Source organism: Phallusia mammillata, chromosome 2, assembly GCF_965637545.1.
Source record: "Phallusia mammillata chromosome 2, kaPhaMamm4.hap1.1, whole genome shotgun sequence".
Classification (NCBI taxonomy): Eukaryota; Metazoa; Chordata; class Ascidiacea; order Phlebobranchia; family Ascidiidae; genus Phallusia; species Phallusia mammillata.
In genome coordinates, this window is record NC_137253.1 from 16,428,732 (window position 1) to 16,442,388 (window position 13,657).

The 13,657-nt window shown below is 40.7% G+C and overlaps 43 non-coding genes across 43 annotated transcripts; all 43 read right to left on the reverse strand.

The window, feature by feature from the left end:
• Nucleotides 1–310: 310 nt before the first annotated feature.
• Nucleotides 311–383, reverse strand: Trnaf-gaa (transfer RNA phenylalanine (anticodon GAA)). The gene has a single exon. It is a non-coding gene; the product is annotated as a tRNA-Phe (tRNA).
• Nucleotides 384–390: 7 nt separating this feature from the next.
• Nucleotides 391–464, reverse strand: Trnai-aau (transfer RNA isoleucine (anticodon AAU)). The gene has a single exon. It is a non-coding gene; the product is annotated as a tRNA-Ile (tRNA).
• A 409-nt stretch (nt 465–873) lies between these two features.
• Nucleotides 874–946, reverse strand: Trnaf-gaa (transfer RNA phenylalanine (anticodon GAA)). Its single transcript has one exon. It is a non-coding gene; the product is annotated as a tRNA-Phe (tRNA).
• Nucleotides 947–1,425: 479 nt separating this feature from the next.
• On the reverse strand, nt 1,426–1,498 carry Trnaf-gaa (transfer RNA phenylalanine (anticodon GAA)). The gene has a single exon. It is a non-coding gene; the product is annotated as a tRNA-Phe (tRNA).
• Nucleotides 1,499–1,505: 7 nt separating this feature from the next.
• Trnai-aau (transfer RNA isoleucine (anticodon AAU)) lies at nt 1,506–1,579 on the reverse strand. Its single transcript has one exon. It is a non-coding gene; the product is annotated as a tRNA-Ile (tRNA).
• A 404-nt stretch (nt 1,580–1,983) lies between these two features.
• Nucleotides 1,984–2,056, reverse strand: Trnaf-gaa (transfer RNA phenylalanine (anticodon GAA)). Its single transcript has one exon. It is a non-coding gene; the product is annotated as a tRNA-Phe (tRNA).
• A 7-nt stretch (nt 2,057–2,063) lies between these two features.
• Nucleotides 2,064–2,137, reverse strand: Trnai-aau (transfer RNA isoleucine (anticodon AAU)). The gene has a single exon. It is a non-coding gene; the product is annotated as a tRNA-Ile (tRNA).
• A 393-nt stretch (nt 2,138–2,530) lies between these two features.
• On the reverse strand, nt 2,531–2,603 carry Trnaf-gaa (transfer RNA phenylalanine (anticodon GAA)). Its single transcript has one exon. It is a non-coding gene; the product is annotated as a tRNA-Phe (tRNA).
• Nucleotides 2,604–3,085: 482 nt separating this feature from the next.
• On the reverse strand, nt 3,086–3,158 carry Trnaf-gaa (transfer RNA phenylalanine (anticodon GAA)). The gene has a single exon. It is a non-coding gene; the product is annotated as a tRNA-Phe (tRNA).
• A 7-nt stretch (nt 3,159–3,165) lies between these two features.
• Trnai-aau (transfer RNA isoleucine (anticodon AAU)) lies at nt 3,166–3,239 on the reverse strand. Its single transcript has one exon. It is a non-coding gene; the product is annotated as a tRNA-Ile (tRNA).
• Nucleotides 3,240–3,650: 411 nt separating this feature from the next.
• On the reverse strand, nt 3,651–3,723 carry Trnaf-gaa (transfer RNA phenylalanine (anticodon GAA)). Its single transcript has one exon. It is a non-coding gene; the product is annotated as a tRNA-Phe (tRNA).
• Nucleotides 3,724–3,730: 7 nt separating this feature from the next.
• Trnai-aau (transfer RNA isoleucine (anticodon AAU)) lies at nt 3,731–3,804 on the reverse strand. The gene has a single exon. It is a non-coding gene; the product is annotated as a tRNA-Ile (tRNA).
• Nucleotides 3,805–4,197: 393 nt separating this feature from the next.
• Trnaf-gaa (transfer RNA phenylalanine (anticodon GAA)) lies at nt 4,198–4,270 on the reverse strand. Its single transcript has one exon. It is a non-coding gene; the product is annotated as a tRNA-Phe (tRNA).
• A 7-nt stretch (nt 4,271–4,277) lies between these two features.
• Nucleotides 4,278–4,351, reverse strand: Trnai-aau (transfer RNA isoleucine (anticodon AAU)). The gene has a single exon. It is a non-coding gene; the product is annotated as a tRNA-Ile (tRNA).
• Nucleotides 4,352–4,749: 398 nt separating this feature from the next.
• On the reverse strand, nt 4,750–4,822 carry Trnaf-gaa (transfer RNA phenylalanine (anticodon GAA)). Its single transcript has one exon. It is a non-coding gene; the product is annotated as a tRNA-Phe (tRNA).
• A 7-nt stretch (nt 4,823–4,829) lies between these two features.
• Nucleotides 4,830–4,903, reverse strand: Trnai-aau (transfer RNA isoleucine (anticodon AAU)). The gene has a single exon. It is a non-coding gene; the product is annotated as a tRNA-Ile (tRNA).
• Nucleotides 4,904–5,314: 411 nt separating this feature from the next.
• Trnaf-gaa (transfer RNA phenylalanine (anticodon GAA)) lies at nt 5,315–5,387 on the reverse strand. The gene has a single exon. It is a non-coding gene; the product is annotated as a tRNA-Phe (tRNA).
• Nucleotides 5,388–5,394: 7 nt separating this feature from the next.
• Nucleotides 5,395–5,468, reverse strand: Trnai-aau (transfer RNA isoleucine (anticodon AAU)). The gene has a single exon. It is a non-coding gene; the product is annotated as a tRNA-Ile (tRNA).
• A 409-nt stretch (nt 5,469–5,877) lies between these two features.
• Trnaf-gaa (transfer RNA phenylalanine (anticodon GAA)) lies at nt 5,878–5,950 on the reverse strand. Its single transcript has one exon. It is a non-coding gene; the product is annotated as a tRNA-Phe (tRNA).
• A 7-nt stretch (nt 5,951–5,957) lies between these two features.
• Nucleotides 5,958–6,031, reverse strand: Trnai-aau (transfer RNA isoleucine (anticodon AAU)). The gene has a single exon. It is a non-coding gene; the product is annotated as a tRNA-Ile (tRNA).
• Nucleotides 6,032–6,429: 398 nt separating this feature from the next.
• Trnaf-gaa (transfer RNA phenylalanine (anticodon GAA)) lies at nt 6,430–6,502 on the reverse strand. Its single transcript has one exon. It is a non-coding gene; the product is annotated as a tRNA-Phe (tRNA).
• A 7-nt stretch (nt 6,503–6,509) lies between these two features.
• Trnai-aau (transfer RNA isoleucine (anticodon AAU)) lies at nt 6,510–6,583 on the reverse strand. Its single transcript has one exon. It is a non-coding gene; the product is annotated as a tRNA-Ile (tRNA).
• A 404-nt stretch (nt 6,584–6,987) lies between these two features.
• On the reverse strand, nt 6,988–7,060 carry Trnaf-gaa (transfer RNA phenylalanine (anticodon GAA)). Its single transcript has one exon. It is a non-coding gene; the product is annotated as a tRNA-Phe (tRNA).
• Nucleotides 7,061–7,067: 7 nt separating this feature from the next.
• Trnai-aau (transfer RNA isoleucine (anticodon AAU)) lies at nt 7,068–7,141 on the reverse strand. Its single transcript has one exon. It is a non-coding gene; the product is annotated as a tRNA-Ile (tRNA).
• Nucleotides 7,142–7,534: 393 nt separating this feature from the next.
• On the reverse strand, nt 7,535–7,607 carry Trnaf-gaa (transfer RNA phenylalanine (anticodon GAA)). The gene has a single exon. It is a non-coding gene; the product is annotated as a tRNA-Phe (tRNA).
• A 482-nt stretch (nt 7,608–8,089) lies between these two features.
• Trnaf-gaa (transfer RNA phenylalanine (anticodon GAA)) lies at nt 8,090–8,162 on the reverse strand. Its single transcript has one exon. It is a non-coding gene; the product is annotated as a tRNA-Phe (tRNA).
• A 492-nt stretch (nt 8,163–8,654) lies between these two features.
• On the reverse strand, nt 8,655–8,727 carry Trnaf-gaa (transfer RNA phenylalanine (anticodon GAA)). Its single transcript has one exon. It is a non-coding gene; the product is annotated as a tRNA-Phe (tRNA).
• A 7-nt stretch (nt 8,728–8,734) lies between these two features.
• Nucleotides 8,735–8,808, reverse strand: Trnai-aau (transfer RNA isoleucine (anticodon AAU)). Its single transcript has one exon. It is a non-coding gene; the product is annotated as a tRNA-Ile (tRNA).
• Nucleotides 8,809–9,216: 408 nt separating this feature from the next.
• On the reverse strand, nt 9,217–9,289 carry Trnaf-gaa (transfer RNA phenylalanine (anticodon GAA)). The gene has a single exon. It is a non-coding gene; the product is annotated as a tRNA-Phe (tRNA).
• A 489-nt stretch (nt 9,290–9,778) lies between these two features.
• Trnaf-gaa (transfer RNA phenylalanine (anticodon GAA)) lies at nt 9,779–9,851 on the reverse strand. Its single transcript has one exon. It is a non-coding gene; the product is annotated as a tRNA-Phe (tRNA).
• Nucleotides 9,852–9,858: 7 nt separating this feature from the next.
• On the reverse strand, nt 9,859–9,932 carry Trnai-aau (transfer RNA isoleucine (anticodon AAU)). The gene has a single exon. It is a non-coding gene; the product is annotated as a tRNA-Ile (tRNA).
• A 409-nt stretch (nt 9,933–10,341) lies between these two features.
• Trnaf-gaa (transfer RNA phenylalanine (anticodon GAA)) lies at nt 10,342–10,414 on the reverse strand. Its single transcript has one exon. It is a non-coding gene; the product is annotated as a tRNA-Phe (tRNA).
• A 7-nt stretch (nt 10,415–10,421) lies between these two features.
• On the reverse strand, nt 10,422–10,495 carry Trnai-aau (transfer RNA isoleucine (anticodon AAU)). Its single transcript has one exon. It is a non-coding gene; the product is annotated as a tRNA-Ile (tRNA).
• A 398-nt stretch (nt 10,496–10,893) lies between these two features.
• Nucleotides 10,894–10,966, reverse strand: Trnaf-gaa (transfer RNA phenylalanine (anticodon GAA)). Its single transcript has one exon. It is a non-coding gene; the product is annotated as a tRNA-Phe (tRNA).
• A 7-nt stretch (nt 10,967–10,973) lies between these two features.
• Trnai-aau (transfer RNA isoleucine (anticodon AAU)) lies at nt 10,974–11,047 on the reverse strand. Its single transcript has one exon. It is a non-coding gene; the product is annotated as a tRNA-Ile (tRNA).
• A 404-nt stretch (nt 11,048–11,451) lies between these two features.
• On the reverse strand, nt 11,452–11,524 carry Trnaf-gaa (transfer RNA phenylalanine (anticodon GAA)). The gene has a single exon. It is a non-coding gene; the product is annotated as a tRNA-Phe (tRNA).
• A 7-nt stretch (nt 11,525–11,531) lies between these two features.
• Nucleotides 11,532–11,605, reverse strand: Trnai-aau (transfer RNA isoleucine (anticodon AAU)). The gene has a single exon. It is a non-coding gene; the product is annotated as a tRNA-Ile (tRNA).
• Nucleotides 11,606–11,998: 393 nt separating this feature from the next.
• Trnaf-gaa (transfer RNA phenylalanine (anticodon GAA)) lies at nt 11,999–12,071 on the reverse strand. Its single transcript has one exon. It is a non-coding gene; the product is annotated as a tRNA-Phe (tRNA).
• A 7-nt stretch (nt 12,072–12,078) lies between these two features.
• On the reverse strand, nt 12,079–12,152 carry Trnai-aau (transfer RNA isoleucine (anticodon AAU)). Its single transcript has one exon. It is a non-coding gene; the product is annotated as a tRNA-Ile (tRNA).
• Nucleotides 12,153–12,553: 401 nt separating this feature from the next.
• Nucleotides 12,554–12,626, reverse strand: Trnaf-gaa (transfer RNA phenylalanine (anticodon GAA)). The gene has a single exon. It is a non-coding gene; the product is annotated as a tRNA-Phe (tRNA).
• A 7-nt stretch (nt 12,627–12,633) lies between these two features.
• Nucleotides 12,634–12,707, reverse strand: Trnai-aau (transfer RNA isoleucine (anticodon AAU)). Its single transcript has one exon. It is a non-coding gene; the product is annotated as a tRNA-Ile (tRNA).
• Nucleotides 12,708–13,105: 398 nt separating this feature from the next.
• Trnaf-gaa (transfer RNA phenylalanine (anticodon GAA)) lies at nt 13,106–13,178 on the reverse strand. The gene has a single exon. It is a non-coding gene; the product is annotated as a tRNA-Phe (tRNA).
• A 7-nt stretch (nt 13,179–13,185) lies between these two features.
• On the reverse strand, nt 13,186–13,259 carry Trnai-aau (transfer RNA isoleucine (anticodon AAU)). The gene has a single exon. It is a non-coding gene; the product is annotated as a tRNA-Ile (tRNA).
• Nucleotides 13,260–13,657: the final 398 nt, after the last annotated feature.

A 13,657-nucleotide genomic window follows, 5' to 3' on the forward strand; every position in this document is an offset into this window, starting at 1 on the left:
GAAATTCAGCTAATAAACAAAAAATGTAAGTATTCTCAAACCTGAATCACACCAGGTTTGTTTTGGTGAAAAATAGGCAATGCGATGGATGTAAAATTAGAGAAGTAATAACTACTAGAGAAGCAAGTAGCCTACTGTTGTAGAAATCTTTTTTCAAAATGTTCTCTGAGACTATTTTCTGACAGATTTAATGTAAAGTCAATTTGCATCTGTCGGTAAACATTTTCAGTGTACTTTCTCGTTGTGATTCTCACCAACACAGAACAACAAATGTAGAAAACAATATTACAAAATGTTGCAAAAGATGTGTTGCCTCGACCCGGGATTGAACCAGGGACCTTCAGATCTTCAGTCTGACGCTCTCCCGACTGAGCTATCGAGGCGATAACCTGGCCAGTACGGGGATCGAACCCGCGACATTTGCGTTATTAGCACAACGCTCTAACCAACTGAGCTAACCGGCCATGTGCTGTAAATTCAATTCAAATCTCCTTGTCAAGTGTCAATGAACACTTTTGGTCGGGATTCCAACACCGCGCAACCCTCGAAGCCGACAGAAATTGAAATTCAGCTAATAAACAAAAAATGTAAGTATTCTCAAACCTGAATCACACCAGGTTTGTTTTGGTGAAAAATAGGCAATGTGACGGAAGTCAAATTAGAGAAGTAATAAACTACTAGAGAAGCAAGTAGCCTACTGTTGTAGAAATCTTTTTTCAAAATGTCCTCTGAGACTATTTTCTGACAGATTTAATGTAAAGTCAATTTGCATCTGTCGGTAAACATTTTCAGTGCACTTTCTCGTTGTGATTCTCACCAACACAGAACAACTAATGTAGAAAACAATATTACAAAATGTTGCAAAAGATGTGTTGCCTCGACCCGGGATTGAACCAGGGACCTTCAGATCTTCAGTCTGACGCTCTCCCGACTGAGCTATCGAGGCGATAACCTGGCCGGTACGGGGATCGAACCCGCGACATTTGCGTTATTAGCACAACGCTCTAATCAACTGAGCTAACTGGCCATGTGCTGTAAATTCAATTCAAATCTCCTTGTCAAGTGTCAATGAACACTTTTGGTCGGGATTCCAACACCGCGCAACCCTCGGAGCCGACAGAAATTTAAATTCAGCTAATAAACAAACAATGTAAGTATTCTCAAACCTGAATCACACCAGGTTTGTTTTGGTGAAAAATAAGCAATGCGATGGAAGTCAAATTAGAGAAGCAATAACTACTAGAGAAGCAAGTAGCCTACTGTAGTAGAAATCTTTTTTCAAAATGTTCTCTGAGACTATTTTCTGACAGATTTAATGTAAAGTCAATTTGCATCTGTCGGTAAACATTTTCAGTGCACTTTCTCGTTGTGATTCTCACCAACACAGAACAACTAATGTAGAAAAAAATATTACAAAAGATGTGTTGCCTCGACCCTGGATTGAACCAGGGACCTTCAGATCTTCAGTCTGACGCTCTCCCGACTGAGCTATCGAGGCGATAACCTGGCCAGTACGGGGATCGAACCCGCGACATTTGCGTTATTAGCACAACGCTCTAACCAACTGAGCTAACCGGCCATGTGCTGTAAAATGAATTCAAATCTCCTTGTCAAGTGTCAATGAACACTTTTGGTCGGGATTCCAACACCGCGCAACCCTCGAAGCCGACAGAAATTGAAATTCAGCTAATAAACAAACAATGTAAGTATTCTCAAACCTGAATCACACCAGGTTTGTTTTGGTGAAAAATAGGCAATGCGACGGAAGTCAAATTAGAGAAGTAATAAACTACTAGAGAAGCAAGTACTGTTGTAGAAATCTTTTTTCAAAATGTTGTCTGAGACTATTTTCTGACAGATTTAATGTAAAGTCAATTTGCATCTGTCGGTAAACATTTTCAGTGCACTTTCTCGTTGTGATTCTCACCAACACAGAACAACTAATGTAGAAAAAAATATTACAAAATGTTGCAAAAGATGTGTTGCCTCGACCCTGGATTGAACCAGGGACCTTCAGATCTTCAGTCTGACGCTCTCCCGACTGAGCTATCGAGGCGATAACCTGGCCAGTACGGGGATCGAACCCGCGACATTTGCGTTATTAGCACAACGCTCTAACCAACTGAGCTAACCGGCCATGTGCAGTAAATTGAATTCAAATCTCCTTGTCAAGTGTCAATGAACACTTTTGGTCGGGATTCCAACACCGCGCAACCCTCGAAGCCGACAGAAATTTAAATTCAGCTAATAAACAAAAAATGTAAGTATTCTCAAACCTGAATCACACCAGGTTTGTTTTGGTGAAAAATAGGCAATGCGACGGAAGTCAAATTAGAGAAGTAGAGAAGCAAGTACTGTTGTAGAAATCTTTTTTCAAAATGTTCTCTGAGACTATTTTCTGACAGATTTAATGTAAAGTCAATTTGCATCTGTCGGTAAACATTTTCAGTGTACTTTCTCGTTGTGATTCTCACCAACACAGAACAACTAATGTAGAAAACAATATTACAAAATGTTGCAAAAGATGTGTTGCCTCGACCCGGGATTGAACCAGGGACCTTCAGATCTTCAGTCTGACGCTCTCCCGACTGAGCTATCGAGGCGATAACCTGGCCAGTACGGGGATCGAACCCGCGACATTTGCGTTATTAGCACAACGCTCTAACCAACTGAGCTAAGCGGCCATGCACTGTAAATTGAATTCAAATCTCCTTGTCATTAAGTGTCAATGAACACTTTTGGTCGGGATTCCAACACCGCGCAACCCTCGGAGCCGACAGAAATTTAAATTCAGCTAATAAACAAACAATGTAAGTATTCTCAAACCTGAATCACACCAGGTTTGTTTTGGTGAAAAATAAGCAATGCGATGGAAGTCAAATTAGAGAAGCAATAACTACTAGAGAAGCAAGTAGCCTACTGTAGTAGAAATCTTTTTTCAAAATGTTCTCTGAGACTATTTTCTGACAGATTTAATGTAAAGTCAATTTGCATCTGTCGGTAAACATTTTCAGTGCACTTTCTCGTTGTGATTCTCACCAACACAGAACAACTAATGTAGAAAAAAATATTACAAAAGATGTGTTGCCTCGACCCTGGATTGAACCAGGGACCTTCAGATCTTCAGTCTGACGCTCTCCCGACTGAGCTATCGAGGCGATAACCTGGCCAGTACGGGGATCGAACCCGCGACATTTGCGTTATTAGCACAACGCTCTAATCAACTGAGCTAACCGGCCATGTACTGTAAATTGAATTCAAATCTCCTTGTCATTAAGTGTCAATGAACACTTTTGGTCGGGATTCCAACACCGCGCAACCCTCGAAGCCGACAGAAATTGAAATTCAGCTAATAAACAAAAAATGTAAGTATTCTCAACCCTGAATCACACCAGGTTTGTTTTGGTGAAAAATAGGCAATGCGATGGATGTAAAATTAGAGAAGTAATAACTACTAGAGAAGCAAGTAGCCTACTGTTGTAGAAATCTTTTTTCAAAATGTTCTCTGAGACTATTTTCTGACAGATTTAATGTAAAGTCAATTTGCATCTGTCGGTAAACATTTTCAGTGTACTTTCTCGTTGTGATTCTCACCAACACAGAACAACAAATGTAGAAAACAATATTACAAAATGTTGCAAAAGATGTGTTGCCTCGACCCGGGATTGAACCAGGGACCTTCAGATCTTCAGTCTGACGCTCTCCCGACTGAGCTATCGAGGCGATAACCTGGCCAGTACGGGGATCGAACCCGCGACATTTGCGTTATTAGCACAACGCTCTAACCAACTGAGCTAACCGGCCATGTGCAGTAAATTGAATTCAAATCTCCTTGTCAAGTGTCAATGAACACTTTTGGTCGGGATTCCAACACCGCGCAACCCTCGAAGCCGACAGAAATTGAAATTCAGCTAATAAACAAAAAATGTAAGTATTCTCAAACTTGAATCACACCAGGTTTGTTTTGGTGAAAAATAGGCAATTCGACGGAAGTCAAATTAGAGAAGTAGAGAAGCAAGTACTGTTGTAGAAATCTTTTTTCAAAATGTTCTCTGAGACTATTTTCTGACAGATTTAATGTAAAGTCAATTTGCATCTGTCGGTAAACATTTTCAGTGTACTTTCTCGTTGTGATTCTCACCAACACAGAACAACTAATGTAGAAAACAATATTACAAAATGTTGCAAAAGATGTGTTGCCTCGACCCGGGATTGAACCAGGGACCTTCAGATCTTCAGTCTGACGCTCTCCCGACTGAGCTATCGAGGCGATAACCTGGCCAGTACGGGGATCGAACCCGCGACATTTGCGTTATTAGCACAACGCTCTAACCAACTGAGCTAACCGGCCATGTGCTGTAAATTCAATTCAAATCTCCTTGTCAAGTGTCAATGAACACTTTTGGTCGGGATTCCAACACCGCGCAACCCTCGGAGCCGACAGAAATTGAAATTCAGCTAATAAACAAACAATGTAAGTATTCTCAAACCTGAATCACACCAGGTTTGTTTTGGTGAAAAATAAGCAATGCGATGGAAGTCAAATTAGAGAAGCAATAACTACTAGAGAAGCAAGTAGCCTACTGTAGTAGAAATCTTTTTTCAAAATGTTCTCTGAGACTATTTTCTGACAGATTTAATGTAAAGTCAATTTGCATCTGTCGGTAAACATTTTCAGTGCACTTTCTCGTTGTGATTCTCACCAACACAGAACAACTAATGTAGAAAAAAATATGACAAAAGATGTGTTGCCTCGACCCGGGATTGAACCAGGGACCTTCAGATCTTCAGTCTGACGCTCTCCCGACTGAGCTATCGAGGCGATAACCTGGCCAGTACGGGGATCGAACCCGCGACATTTGCGTTATTAGCACAACGCTCTAATCAACTGAGCTAACCGGCCATGTACTGTAAATTGAATTCAAATCTCCTTGTCATTAAGTGTCAATGAACACTTTTGGTCGGGATTCCAACACCGCGCAACCCTCGAAGCCGACAGAAATTGAAATTCAGCTAATAAACAAAAAATGTAAGTATTCTCAAACCTGAATCACACCAGGTTTGTTTTGGTGAAAAATAGGCAATGCGATGGATGTAAAATTAGAGAAGTAATAACTACTAGAGAAGCAAGTAGCCTACTGTTGTAGAAATCTTTTTTCAAAATGTTCTCTGAGACTATTTTCTGACAGATTTAATGTAAAGTCAATTTGCATCTGTCGGTAAACATTTTCAGTGTACTTTCTCGTTGTGATTCTCACCAACACAGAACAACAAATGTAGAAAACAATATTACAAAATGTTGCAAAAGATGTGTTGCCTCGACCCGGGATTGAACCAGGGACCTTCAGATCTTCAGTCTGACGCTCTCCCGACTGAGCTATCGAGGCGATAACCTGGCCAGTACGGGGATCGAACCCGCGACATTTGCGTTATTAGCACAACGCTCTAACCAACTGAGCTAACCGGCCATGTGCTGTAAATTCAATTCAAATCTCCTTGTCAAGTGTCAATGAACACTTTTGGTCGGGATTCCAACACCGCGCAACCCTCGAAGCCGACAGAAATTGAAATTCAGCTAATAAACAAAAAATGTAAGTATTCTCAAACCTGAATCACACCAGGTTTGTTTTGGTGAAAAATAGGCAATGTGACGGAAGTCAAATTAGAGAAGTAATAAACTACTAGAGAAGCAAGTAGCCTACTGTTGTAGAAATCTTTTTTCAAAATGTCCTCTGAGACTATTTTCTGACAGATTTAATGTAAAGTCAATTTGCATCTGTCGGTAAACATTTTCAGTGCACTTTCTCGTTGTGATTCTCACCAACACAGAACAACTAATGTAGAAAACAATATTACAAAATGTTGCAAAAGATGTGTTGCCTCGACCCGGGATTGAACCAGGGACCTTCAGATCTTCAGTCTGACGCTCTCCCGACTGAGCTATCGAGGCGATAACCTGGCCAGTACGGGGATCGAACCCGCGACATTTGCGTTATTAGCACAACGCTCTAATCAACTGAGCTAACTGGCCATGTGCTGTAAATTCAATTCAAATCTCCTTGTCAAGTGTCAATGAACACTTTTGGTCGGGATTCCAACACCGCGCAACCCTCGGAGCCGACAGAAATTTAAATTCAGCTAATAAACAAACAATGTAAGTATTCTCAAACCTGAATCACACCAGGTTTGTTTTGGTGAAAAATAAGCAATGCGATGGAAGTCAAATTAGAGAAGCAATAACTACTAGAGAAGCAAGTAGCCTACTGTAGTAGAAATCTTTTTTCAAAATGTTCTCTGAGACTATTTTCTGACAGATTTAATGTAAAGTCAATTTGCATCTGTCGGTAAACATTTTCAGTGCACTTTCTCGTTGTGATTCTCACCAACACAGAACAACTAATGTAGAAAAAAATATTACAAAAGATGTGTTGCCTCGACCCTGGATTGAACCAGGGACCTTCAGATCTTCAGTCTGACGCTCTCCCGACTGAGCTATCGAGGCGATAACCTGGCCAGTACGGGGATCGAACCCGCGACATTTGCGTTATTAGCACAACGCTCTAACCAACTGAGCTAACCGGCCATGTGCTGTAAAATGAATTCAAATCTCCTTGTCAAGTGTCAATGAACACTTTTGGTCGGGATTCCAACACCGCGCAACCCTCGAAGCCGACAGAAATTGAAATTCAGCTAATAAACAAACAATGTAAGTATTCTCAAACCTGAATCACACCAGGTTTGTTTTGGTGAAAAATAGGCAATGCGACGGAAGTCAAATTAGAGAAGTAATAAACTACTAGAGAAGCAAGTACTGTTGTAGAAATCTTTTTTCAAAATGTTGTCTGAGACTATTTTCTGACAGATTTAATGTAAAGTCAATTTGCATCTGTCGGTAAACATTTTCAGTGCACTTTCTCGTTGTGATTCTCACCAACACAGAACAACTAATGTAGAAAAAAATATTACAAAATGTTGCAAAAGATGTGTTGCCTCGACCCTGGATTGAACCAGGGACCTTCAGATCTTCAGTCTGACGCTCTCCCGACTGAGCTATCGAGGCGATAACCTGGCCAGTACGGGGATCGAACCCGCGACATTTGCGTTATTAGCACAACGCTCTAACCAACTGAGCTAACCGGCCATGTGCAGTAAATTGAATTCAAATCTCCTTGTCAAGTGTCAATGAACACTTTTGGTCGGGATTCCAACACCGCGCAACCCTCGAAGCCGACAGAAATTTAAATTCAGCTAATAAACAAAAAATGTAAGTATTCTCAAACCTGAATCACACCAGGTTTGTTTTGGTGAAAAATAGGCAATGCGACGGAAGTCAAATTAGAGAAGTAGAGAAGCAAGTACTGTTGTAGAAATCTTTTTTCAAAATGTTCTCTGAGACTATTTTCTGACAGATTTAATGTAAAGTCAATTTGCATCTGTCGGTAAACATTTTCAGTGTACTTTCTCGTTGTGATTCTCACCAACACAGAACAACTAATGTAGAAAACAATATTACAAAATGTTGCAAAAGATGTGTTGCCTCGACCCGGGATTGAACCAGGGACCTTCAGATCTTCAGTCTGACGCTCTCCCGACTGAGCTATCGAGGCGATAACCTGGCCAGTACGGGGATCGAACCCGCGACATTTGCGTTATTAGCACAACGCTCTAACCAACTGAGCTAAGCGGCCATGCACTGTAAATTGAATTCAAATCTCCTTGTCATTAAGTGTCAATGAACACTTTTGGTCGGGATTCCAACACCGCGCAACCCTCGGAGCCGACAGAAATTTAAATTCAGCTAATAAACAAACAATGTAAGTATTCTCAAACCTGAATCACACCAGGTTTGTTTTGGTGAAAAATAAGCAATGCGATGGAAGTCAAATTAGAGAAGCAATAACTACTAGAGAAGCAAGTAGCCTACTGTAGTAGAAATCTTTTTTCAAAATGTTCTCTGAGACTATTTTCTGACAGATTTAATGTAAAGTCAATTTGCATCTGTCGGTAAACATTTTCAGTGCACTTTCTCGTTGTGATTCTCACCAACACAGAACAACTAATGTAGAAAAAAATATTACAAAAGATGTGTTGCCTCGACCCTGGATTGAACCAGGGACCTTCAGATCTTCAGTCTGACGCTCTCCCGACTGAGCTATCGAGGCGATAACCTGGCCAGTACGGGGATCGAACCCGCGACATTTGCGTTATTAGCACAACGCTCTAATCAACTGAGCTAAGCGGCCATGTACTGTAAATTGAATTCAAATCTCCTTGTCATTAAGTGTCAATGAACACTTTTGGTCGGGATTCCAACACCGCGCAACCCTCGAAGCCGACAGAAATTGAAATTCAGCTAATAAACAAAAAATGTAAGTATTCTCAACCCTGAATCACACCAGGTTTGTTTTGGTGAAAAATAGGCAATGCGATGGATGTAAAATTAGAGAAGTAATAACTACTAGAGAAGCAAGTAGCCTACTGTTGTAGAAATCTTTTTTCAAAATGTTCTCTGAGACTATTTTCTGACAGATTTAATGTAAAGTCAATTTGCATCTGTCGGTAAACATTTTCAGTGTACTTTCTCGTTGTGATTCTCACCAACACAGAACAACAAATGTAGAAAACAATATTACAAAATGTTGCAAAAGATGTGTTGCCTCGACCCGGGATTGAACCAGGGACCTTCAGATCTTCAGTCTGACGCTCTCCCGACTGAGCTATCGAGGCGATAACCTGGCCAGTACGGGGATCGAACCCGCGACATTTGCGTTATTAGCACAACGCTCTAACCAACTGAGCTAACCGGCCATGTGCAGTAAATTGAATTCAAATCTCCTTGTCAAGTGTCAATGAACACTTTTGGTCGGGATTCCAACACCGCGCAACCCTCGAAGCGGACAGAAATTGAAATTCAGCTAATAAACAAAAAATGTAAGTATTCTCAAACCTGAATCACACCAGGTTTGTTTTGGTGAAAAATAGGCAATGCGATGGATGTAAAATTAGAGAAGTAATAACTACTAGAGAAGCAAGTAGCCTACTGTTGTAGAAATCTTTTTTCAAAATGTTCTCTGAGACTATTTTCTGACAGATTTAATGTAAAGTCAATTTGCATCTGTCGGTAAACATTTTCAGTGTACTTTCTCGTTGTGATTCTCACCAACACAGAACAACAAATGTAGAAAACAATATTACAAAATGTTGCAAAAGATGTGTTGCCTCGACCCGGGATTGAACCAGGGACCTTCAGATCTTCAGTCTGACGCTCTCCCGACTGAGCTATCGAGGCGATAACCTGGCCAGTACGGCGATCGAACCCGCGACATTTGCGTTATTAGCACAACGCTCTAACCAACTGAGCTAACCGGCCATGTGCAGTAAATTGAATTCAAATCTCCTTGTCAAGTGTCAATGAACACTTTTGGACGGGATTCCAACACCGCGCAACCCTCGAAGCCGACAGAAATTGAAATTCAGCTAATAAACAAAAAATGTAAGTATTCTCAAACCTGAATCACACCAGGTTTGTTTTGGTGAAAAATAGGCAATGCGATGGTTGTAAAATTAGAGAAGTAATAACTACTAGAGAAGCAAGTAGCCTACTGTTGTAGAAATCTTTTTTCAAAATGTTCTCTGAGACTATTTTCTGACAGATTTAATGTAAAGTCAATTTGCATCTGTCGGTAAACATTTTCAGTGTACTTTCTCGTTGTGATTCTCACCAACACAGAACAACAAATGTAGAAAACAATATTACAAAATGTTGCAAAAGATGTGTTGCCTCGACCCGGGATTGAACCAGGGACCTTCAGATCTTCAGTCTGACGCTCTCCCGACTGAGCTATCGAGGCGATAACCTGGCCAGTACGGGGATCGAACCCGCGACATTTGCGTTATTAGCACAACGCTCTAACCAACTGAGCTAACCGGCCATGTGCTGTAAATTCAATTCAAATCTCCTTGTCAAGTGTCAATGAACACTTTTGGTCGGGATTCCAACACCGCGCAACCCTCGAAGCCGACAGAAATTGAAATTCAGCTAATAAACAAAAAATGTAAGTATTCTCAAACCTGAATCACACCAGGTTTGTTTTGGTGAAAAATAGGCAATGTGACGGAAGTCAAATTAGAGAAGTAATAAACTACTAGAGAAGCAAGTAGCCTACTGTTGTAGAAATCTTTTTTCAAAATGTCCTCTGAGACTATTTTCTGACAGATTTAATGTAAAGTCAATTTGCATCTGTCGGTAAACATTTTCAGTGCACTTTCTCGTTGTGATTCTCACCAACACAGAACAACTAATGTAGAAAACAATATTACAAAATGTTGCAAAAGATGTGTTGCCTCGACCCGGGATTGAACCAGGGACCTTCAGATCTTCAGTCTGACGCTCTCCCGACTGAGCTATCGAGGCGATAACCTGGCCAGTACGGGGATCGAACCCGCGACATTTGCGTTATTAGCACAACGCTCTAACCAACTGAGCTAACTGGCCATGTGCTGTAAATTCAATTCAAATCTCCTTGTCAAGTGTCAATGAACACTTTTGGTCGGGATTCCAACACCGCGCAACCCTCGGAGCCGACAGAAATTTAAATTCAGCTAATAAACAAACAATGTAAGTATTCTCAAACCTGAATCACACCAGGTTTGTTTTGGTGAAAAATAAGCAATGCGATGGAAGTCAAATTAGAGAAGCAATAACTACTAGAGAAGCAAGTAGCCTACTGTAGTAGAAATCTTTTTTCAAAATGTTCTCTGAGACTATTTTCTGACAGATTTAATGTAAAGTCAATTTGCATCTGTCGGTAAACATTTTCAGTGCACTTTCTCGTTGTGATTCTCACCAACACAGAACAACTAATGTAGAAAAAAATATTACAAAAGATGTGTTGCCTCGACCCTGGATTGAACCAGGGACCTTCAGATCTTCAGTCTGACGCTCTCCCGACTGAGCTATCGAGGCGATAACCTGGCCAGTACGGGGATCGAACCCGCGACATTTGCGTTATTAGCACAACGCTCTAACCAACTGAGCTAACCGGCCATGTGCTGTAAAATGAATTCAAATCTCCTTGTCAAGTGTCAATGAACACTTTTGGTCGGGATTCCAACACCGCGCAACCCTCGAAGCCGACAGAAATTTAAATTCAGCTAATAAACAAACAATGTAAGTATTCTCAAACCTGAATCACACCAGGTTTGTTTTGGTGAAAAATAGGCAATGCGACGGAAGTCAAATTAGAGAAGTAATAAACTACTAGAGAAGCAAGTACTGTTGTAGAAATCTTTTTTCAAAATGTCCTCTGAGACTATTTTCTGACAGATTTAATGTAAAGTCAATTTGCATCTGTCGGTAAACATTTTCAGTGCACTTTCTCGTTGTGATTCTCACCAACACAGAACAACTAATGTAGAAAAAAATATTACAAAATGTTGCAAAAGATGTGTTGCCTCGACCCTGGATTGAACCAGGGACCTTCAGATCTTCAGTCTGACGCTCTCCCGACTGAGCTATCGAGGCGATAACCTGGCCAGTACGGGGATCGAACCCGCGACATTTGCGTTATTAGCACAACGCTCTAACCAACTGAGCTAACCGGCCATGTGCAGTAAATTGAATTCAAATCTCCTTGTCAAGTGTCAATGAACACTTTTGGTCGGGATTCCAACACCGCGCAACCCTCGAAGCCGACAGAAATTTAAATTCAGCTAATAAACAAAAAATGTAAGTATTCTCAAACCTGAATCACACCAGGTTTGTTTTGGTGAAAAATAGGCAATGCGACGGAAGTCAAATTAGAGAAGTAGAGAAGCAAGTACTGTTGTAGAAATCTTTTTTCAAAATGTTCTCTGAGACTATTTTCTGACAGATTTAATGTAAAGTCAATTTGCATCTGTCGGTAAACATTTTCAGTGTACTTTCTCGTTGTGATTCTCACCAACACAGAACAACTAATGTAGAAAACAATATTACAAAATGTTGCAAAAGATGTGTTGCCTCGACCCGGGATTGAACCAGGGACCTTCAGATCTTCAGTCTGACGCTCTCCCGACTGAGCTATCGAGGCGATAACCTGGCCAGTACGGGGATCGAACCCGCGACATTTGCGTTATTAGCACAACGCTCTAACCAACTGAGCTAACCGGCCATGCACTGTAAATTGAATTCAAATCTCCTTGTCATTAAGTGTCAATGAACACTTTTGGTCGGGATTCCAACACCGCGCAACCCTCGGAGCCGACAGAAATTTAAATTCAGCTAATAAACAAACAATGTAAGTATTCTCAAACCTGAATCACACCAGGTTTGTTTTGGTGAAAAATAAGCAATGCGATGGAAGTCAAATTAGAGAAGCAATAACTACTAGAGAAGCAAGTAGCCTACTGTTGTAGAAATCTTTTTTCAAAATGTTCTCTGAGACTATTTTCTGACAGATTTAATGTAAAGTCAATTTGCATCTGTCGGTAAACATTTTCAGTGCACTTTCTCGTTGTGATTCTCACCAACACAGAACAACTAATGTAGAAAAAAATATTACAAAAGATGTGTTGCCTCGACCCTGGATTGAACCAGGGACCTTCAGATCTTCAGTCTGACGCTCTCCCGACTGAGCTATCGAGGCGATAACCTGGCCAGTACGGGGATCGAACCCGCGACATTTGCGTTATTAGCACAACGCTCTAACCAACTGAGCTAACCGGCCATGTGCTGTAAATTCAATTCAAATCTCCTTGTCAAGTGTCAATGAACACTTTTGGTCGGGATTCCAACACCGCGCAACCCTCGGAGCCGACAGAAATTTAAATTCAGCTAATAAACAAACAATGTAAGTATTCTCAAACCTGAATCACACCAGGTTTGTTTTGGTGAAAAATAAGCAATGCGATGGAAGTCAAATTAGAGAAGCAATAACTACTAGAGAAGCAAGTAGCCTACTGTAGTAGAAATCTTTTTTCAAAATGTTCTCTGAGACTATTTTCTGACAGATTTAATGTAAAGTCAATTTGCATCTGTCGGTAAACATTTTCAGTGCACTTTCTCGTTGTGATTCTCACCAACACAGAACAACTAATGTAGAAAAAAATATTACAAAAGATGTGTTGCCTCGACCCTGGATTGAACCAGGGACCTTCAGATCTTCAGTCTGACGCTCTCCCGACTGAGCTATCGAGGCGATAACCTGGCCAGTACGGGGATCGAACCCGCGACATTTGCGTTATTAGCACAACGCTCTAATCAACTGAGCTAACCGGCCATGTACTGTAAATTGAATTCAAATCTCCTTGTCATTAAGTGTCAATGAACACTTTTGGTCGGGATTCCAACACCGCGCAACCCTCGGAGCCGACAGAAATTTAAATTCAGCTAATAAACAAAAAATGTAAGTATTCTCAAACCTGAATCACACCAGGTTTGTTTTGGTGAAAAATAAGCAATGCGATGGAAGTCAAATTAGAGAAGCAATAACTACTAGAGAAGCAAGTAGCCTACTGTAGTAGAAATCTTTTTTCAAAATGTTCTCTGAGACTATTTTCTGACAGATTTAATGTAAAGTCAATTTGCATCTGTCGGTAAACATTTTCAGTGCACTTTCTCGTTGTGATTCTCACCAACACAGAACAACTAATGTAGAAAAAAATATTACAAAAGATG